The following is a 6,693-nucleotide window of genomic DNA, read 5'->3' as shown; positions in this document are numbered from 1 at the left end:
GGCATTTGAGAAATTCTTGGCTGCTGAATTGTCCCTTTTTTCAAATTTCTCTTAGGCAAGACACTCCAGTTTCTTCAAACCATGGTACTGTTCCTTCCATGTAAAAAACCAAAGCAAAAACAAAATAAATTAAAACAAAACCCATCAAATTACATTTGAGAGCACACAATTGCTCAGCAGGCCCACTATTCAAGAAGCTAGAGGTACAGAAGCCTCAGCCTTCAACCCATGGCCTGAAGTTTTGTCACTATCATGGCCCCTCAATTCCCTGGCATGTCCACATTAACTCATGAATCTTTACTCATTTCCTTTTCAAATGCACAGGATCCAATATATTTGAACCCTGTTCACCTGGGCTGTAATCATCCAAGGACACACCAGAGGAAGGGCAGCAACCCCCTTGCCTGGGGCCTTGGAGCTTATCACAATAGAAATGGACACCTGAACAAGGGGAGCCAAAACAAAGAGAGGAATATTGTTAAAGTCTGAAACACAGAAGCTACCTATAGACCAGTAGTGGGATTTCACAAATTATGTAAGAATCTCTGTGCACATGCTTGACATGGTCGCTCATGCCTATAATCCCAGCAATCTGGGGGCTTAGGTGGATGGATCCTTGGGAGTTCCAGTCCATCGTGGGCTACGAATTTATCTCAAGGCCTCTTTCAACAACTACATAAGATGCTGTTTGCACAAAGAGGACAACAGAAAACTAGACACACTTGGTCTAGGTCCTGGGGTTCACTACATGAGTTGTGGAGTCTAAATATTCCATGCCATGAGAAAATACCTGGGATTGTTAGTGAAAGGGGCATTTGCATCCCTTTTCTAAGGGTTTCCCTTTCACCATGTTACATTTGAATTCTGGGAAAACCTGCTGGTGACAAGCTATCTAGCATTATGTTGGTTTAGGTATTGAGCTAGTACCTCATGTTTAGTGTTCAGGGTTATGCTTGAATGGCTACAAACCTCCTTGAAATAGCTATTGCAGACATGTGAACCCCGAGGAAGCTGGATAGTTGAAGCAGGCACTCCAAATATTCGTGCACTGCAAGGATTCACTTTCATTTTGGGACTCATCTTCTGGTTGCTGGCTTTTAGTGCTAACTGATACCACCATGGTGGCAGTAATCCAGCAGAGACTGCATGTATGGTTTGCAACTTTGCTTCCCAAGCCACCAGAAACTTGGCAGAACACTAATCATTGTGGCATTTTCTTTCCTCCCCTGAAACATTTGGCTTTCTAAGTTTTAAAATTGAATAGACTGGGCTAGTCAGGTTTGGACCCCATGTACCACCAAGATAGCTAAAGACAGAGCCAATTACTTCCCTCCACTTGTCAAAATATGTCAAATTTGCTTGGTCACCACAACTTCAAAGAAAATTCTGAGGCAACTTAGAGTGTTGAATCAAATACTGCCTAATTGGAATGGCTGTGGTTGTATGAGGTGGAAAGCTGCAGAGTTGGGCTGAAACTGTTCACAGAAATCCACAGGCTTGTGGTTGCCAGGCAACCACTCTGGGCTGAGATTGGCTAAACATCACTGTGAGGTGGATTTTAGGCTCTAGGTTTGAAAATATAAAAGACTGGGGTAGTCAAGTTTGGAACACATAGACCACAGACAGACCAAATGGTCTTTCAGTTACTTCCCTCCACTTCTCAAAATATGTCAAATTTTCTTGATCACTACAACTGTAAAAAAAATTCTGAGGCAACATAGACAGGCTAATCAAATACTGCATGATTGGAATGGCTGTGGTTGTATGAGGTGGAAAGCTGCAGAGTTGGGCTGAAACATTTCACAGAAATCCACAAGCTTGTGGTTGCCAGGCAACCACACTGGGCTGTGATTGGCTGAGCACCATTGTGAGCTGGACTTTAGGCTCTAGGATACAAGTATGCAGTAGGAGACCTGAGTCACAATGCTGGGCGTTGCCATGGAGACCTCAGTGGCACAGAGGACCTTGTAGGGCAAGATTTAAATAGGATGAATATTCTTGGCCTGGTATGCCACAGGATTCTCACTGAAGGCTTCACTGCTCAGAATTTGGGGATGGAAATGCTTGCCAATCTACACATGGATGTACTTTCAATGGGATATGAAATATGCCAGGCCCTGGCAGATGTTCTCTGACATGTCCTATCCTTGAGCATATGCTTTTCCCTTGTCATGTCTGTCACTTGGCTGAGTCCTGTTCCCTAAGCTATTCAGTCAAGACTTGCTGGAATCATTCACCTGCAGTATAAGAGCTTTCTGTGATATTTCTCAGCAGAAATCCTCTGCAAGCACATAGCTTTTTATATGAGAGACAGTGGTCGAAGTTGAATTTCAAGGGCAGATATTTGAAAACAATGAAACAAGCCCCGCATAAGATCTTTACATGTTTCCCAGATGAATATGTTTAGAAATATGGGGGAAGATGGAGATCAAGACTGAGAAGAGTGCACACCCATTTCAAGGGACAAAAACCAAGGAAAAATATGGAAAAGCAAGAGAGCTGATTAATTTGATGTAAAAATCTTTGATGATGAAAGGAAAATTATATTCTCATGGTGATTTAATCAGGCTGTAGCAGTGAAGTTCTCATGTTGGTTGTCCTATGTGTGGCCTTCTGCATTGGGCAGTGGATGCAGGACAGGAGATCTTCAAATAAATCTGGTGGAACACAAAATAGTGAAAAAAAATTCAGCCCAAATCCTGTTTATTCCTTCCCTTTGAAAACATATATGGATAATGTACATAGTTTCAAAAGACAAAATGTCTATTGGGTCATGGTTTCACCAATGAAATGGTCACTTCACATAACCTTTTGAATTTTGCTTTCACAGTTGCTCATGTACTGAGCCTGAGTAAAGCAGAATGCAGAGTAAGCCTCATCAATAGTTGTGCATTCCATAAGTGGTTTTAAAACCAGTGAAACCCTTTGGACTTAGTGTTTGTAATTAATTGGTTGATTGGTTTTACAAATTGTTTGTTTTACTATTTTTAACTTTGGGAGTCAGGGAAGCCCTCTCTCATAGTGATTTAGACCTCTCCAAAAGCTCTGAAGTTATTCATGTAACAGTTATTACATGCTGTAAGTTTCTCCTGTTAAAACTTGAAATACTAACAGACTCTGCTACTTTTCATCTAAATTAAGTGTTGGGCTAAATTCAGTGTTGGACTTTTTACAAGTCCTTTGAAATGTGTCCTCCTCTAGTTACTGGTCGTGCTGGAATTTACTTTCTTGTGAAGACAGGATTTGAGCAAATTGACACAAGTACAGTTTGCCACTACTCTGGACACCTGGTTAAATATCGAGTTCCCTAAATGCTGGGTGTTTTACTTTGATCTCTGCTCATACTTTGCTCATCCCGTTAGAACCACAGGGCTCCAGGCCATAGCGTTCCAGGCCTAAACAAGAAAATTTCCATTCCATTTTGGGAGTTCATTCATCTCTCATAATTACTTTTTCCACAAATGTGTGCTTCAGGAGAGGCCCTGTCTAAATGTTGAGAGACCCATTTTCATTCACTCAGTTTCTGACTTTCTAAGATTTTCAATTACTAGAAGTATGCCCAGACTTGCCATTGTCAAGGGACAGTGCACTTCACTTGAATTTGTGCAGTATTACTTCATGTGTCTCCGTGGAAATTCCACCAATGGGAAACTCTTGCTGTAGTCATCTCCAAGTGTTTCTGTGTAAGAAAATATAACTAACAAAGGATGTGGTTTCAAGCAGAATGGGGAAAGAGGGATTATGTTTATTTCAGTGCAGGTTGACCTTTCAAAGAAACAGTAATTCCTATCAAATAGGAGGAAAAATCTTTTGTAAAGAGAGATGGACATGACACGATCAACTTTATGTCACTTTTTTTAAAACACCAAGGGCATTTGAGAAATTCTTGGCTGTTGAATTGTCCCTTTTTTCTAATTTCTCTTAGGTAACACACTCCAGCTTCTTCAAACCATGGTACTGTTCCTTCCATGTAAAAAACCAAAGCAAAAAACAAAATAAATTAAAACAAAACCCATCAAATTACATTTGAGAGCACAGAATTGCTCAGCAGGCCCACTATTCAAGAAGCTAGAGGTACAGAAGCCTCAGCCTTCAGCCCATGGCCTGAAATTTTGTCTCTATCATGGCCCCTCATTTCCCTGGCATGTCCACATTAACTCATAAATCTTTACTCATTTCCTCTTCAAATGCACAGGATCCAATATATTTGAACCCTGTTCACCTGGGCTGTAATCATCCAAGGACACACCAGAGGAAGGGCAGCCACCCCCTTGCCTGGGGCCTTGGAGCTTATCACAATAGAAATGGACACCTGAACAAGGGGAGCCAAAACAAAGAGAGGCATATTCCTAAAGCCTGAAGCACAGAAGCTACCTATAGACCAGTAGTGGGATTTCACAAATTATGTAAGAATCTCTGTGCACATGCTTGGCATGGTCGCTCATGCCTATAATCCCAGCAATCTGGGGGCTGAGGTGGATGGATCCTTGGGAGTTCCAGTCCATCTTGGGCTATTAATTTATCTCAAGGCCTCTTTCAACAACTACATAAGATGCTGTTTCCAAAAAAAGGACAACGGAAAACTAGACACACTTGGTCCAAGTCTCTGGGTTCACTACATGAGTTGTGGAGTCTATATAGTCCATGCCATGAGAAAATACCTGGAATTTTTAGGGAAAGATGCATTTGCATCTCGTTTCTAAGGGTTTCCTTTTCACCATGTTACATTTGAATTCTGGGAAAACCTGCTGTTGATAAGCTATCTAGCATTATGTTGGTTTAGGTATTGAGCTATTACCTCATGTTTAGGGTTCAGGGTTATGCTGGAATGGCTGCAGACCTCCTTGAAATAGCGATTGCAGACAAGTGAACCCCGTGAAAGCTGGATAGTTGAAGCAGGCACTCCAAATATTCATGCACTGCAAGGATTCACTTTCATTTTGGGTCTCATCTTCTGGTTGCTGGCTTTTATTGCTAACTGATACTACCATGGTGGCAGTAATCCAGCAGAGACTGCATGTATGGTTTGCAGGTTTGCTTCCAAAACCACCAGAAACTTGGCAGAGCCCAAATCATTGTGGCATTTACTTTCCTCCCCTGAAACATTTGGCTTTCTAAGTTTGATAATTGAATAGACTGGGCTAGTCACATTTGGACCCCATACACCACAAACACAGCTAAAGACAGAGCCAATTACTTCCCTCCACTTCTCAAAATATGTCACATTTTCTTTTTTTTTTGTCTTTTTCTTTTTTATTGGTACCGGGGATCGAACTCACGACTGCCTGCTTGCAAGGCAGGTGCTTAAGCCGCCGAGCTAAATCCCCAGCCCCATGTCACATTTTCTTGATCACTACAACTGTAAAAAAATTCTGAGGCAACATAGCGAGGCTAATCAAATACTGCATGATTGGAATGGCTGTGGTTGTATGAGGTGGAAAGCTGCAGAGTTGGGCTGAAACAGTTCACAGAAATCCACAAACTTGTGGTCGCCAGGCAACCACACAGGGCTGTGATTGGCTGAGCACCATTGCGAGCTGGACTGTAGGCTCTAAAATACAAGTGTGCAATAGGAGACCTGAGTCACAATGCTGGGCGTTGCCATGGAGACCTCAGTGGCACAGAAGACCTTGTAGGGCAAGATTTAAACAGGATGAATATTCTTGGCCTGGTATGCCACAATATTCTCTCTGAAGGCTTCACTGCTCAGAATTTGTGGATGGAAATGCTTGCCAATCTACACATGGATGTACTTTCAATGGGATATGAAATATGCCAGGGCCTGGCAGATGATCTCTGCCATGTCCTATTCTTGAGCATACGCTTTTCCCTTGTCATGTCTGTCATTTGGCTGAGTCCTGTTCCCTAAGCTATTCAGTCAAGACTTGCTGGAATCATTCACCTGCAGTATAAGAGCTTTCTGTGAAATTTCTCAGCAGAAATCCTCTGCAAGCACATAGCTTTGGATATGAGAGACAGTGGTGGAAGTTGAATTTCAAGGGCAGATATTTGAAAACAATGAAACAAGCCCCGAATAAGATCTTTACATGTTTCCCAGATGAATATATTTGGAAATACTGTGGAAGATGGAGATCAAGGCTGAGAAGAGTGCACACCCATTTCAAGGTACAAAAACCAGGGAAAAACATGGGAAAGCAAGAGAGCTGGTTAATCTGATGTGAAAATCTTTGATGATGAAAGGAAAATTATATTCTCATGATGATATAATCAGGCTGTAGAAGTGAAGTTCTCATGTTGGTTGTCCTATGTGTGGCCTTCAGCATTGGGCAGTGGATGCAGGACAGGAGATATTCAAATAAATCTGGTGGAACACAAAATACTAAAAAAAAAAATTCAGCCTAAATCCTGTGTATTCCTTCCCTTTGAGAACATATATGGCTAACGTATGAAGTTTGAAAAGTGAAAATGTCTATTGGGTCATGGTTTCAACAATGAAATGGTCACTTCACATAACATTTTGAATTTTGCTTTCACAATTGTTCATGTACCGGGCCTGAGTAAAGCAGAAGGCAGAGTAAGCCTCATCAATAGTTGTGCATTCCATAAGTGATTTTCAAACCAGTGAAGCCCTTTGGACTTAGTGTTTGTATTTAATTGGTTGATTGTTTTTTCAAATTGTTTGTTTTACTATTTTTAACTTTGTGCGTCAGGGAAGCCCTTACTCATAGTGAT

This window comes from Cavia porcellus, unplaced genomic scaffold (genome assembly GCF_034190915.1).
Source record: "Cavia porcellus strain 051 isolate PalLab524CR breed Dunkin Hartley unplaced genomic scaffold, mCavPor4.1 scaffold_3, whole genome shotgun sequence".
NCBI classification, from domain to species: domain Eukaryota; kingdom Metazoa; phylum Chordata; class Mammalia; order Rodentia; family Caviidae; genus Cavia; species Cavia porcellus.
This window is presented reverse-complemented; position numbering follows the sequence as displayed.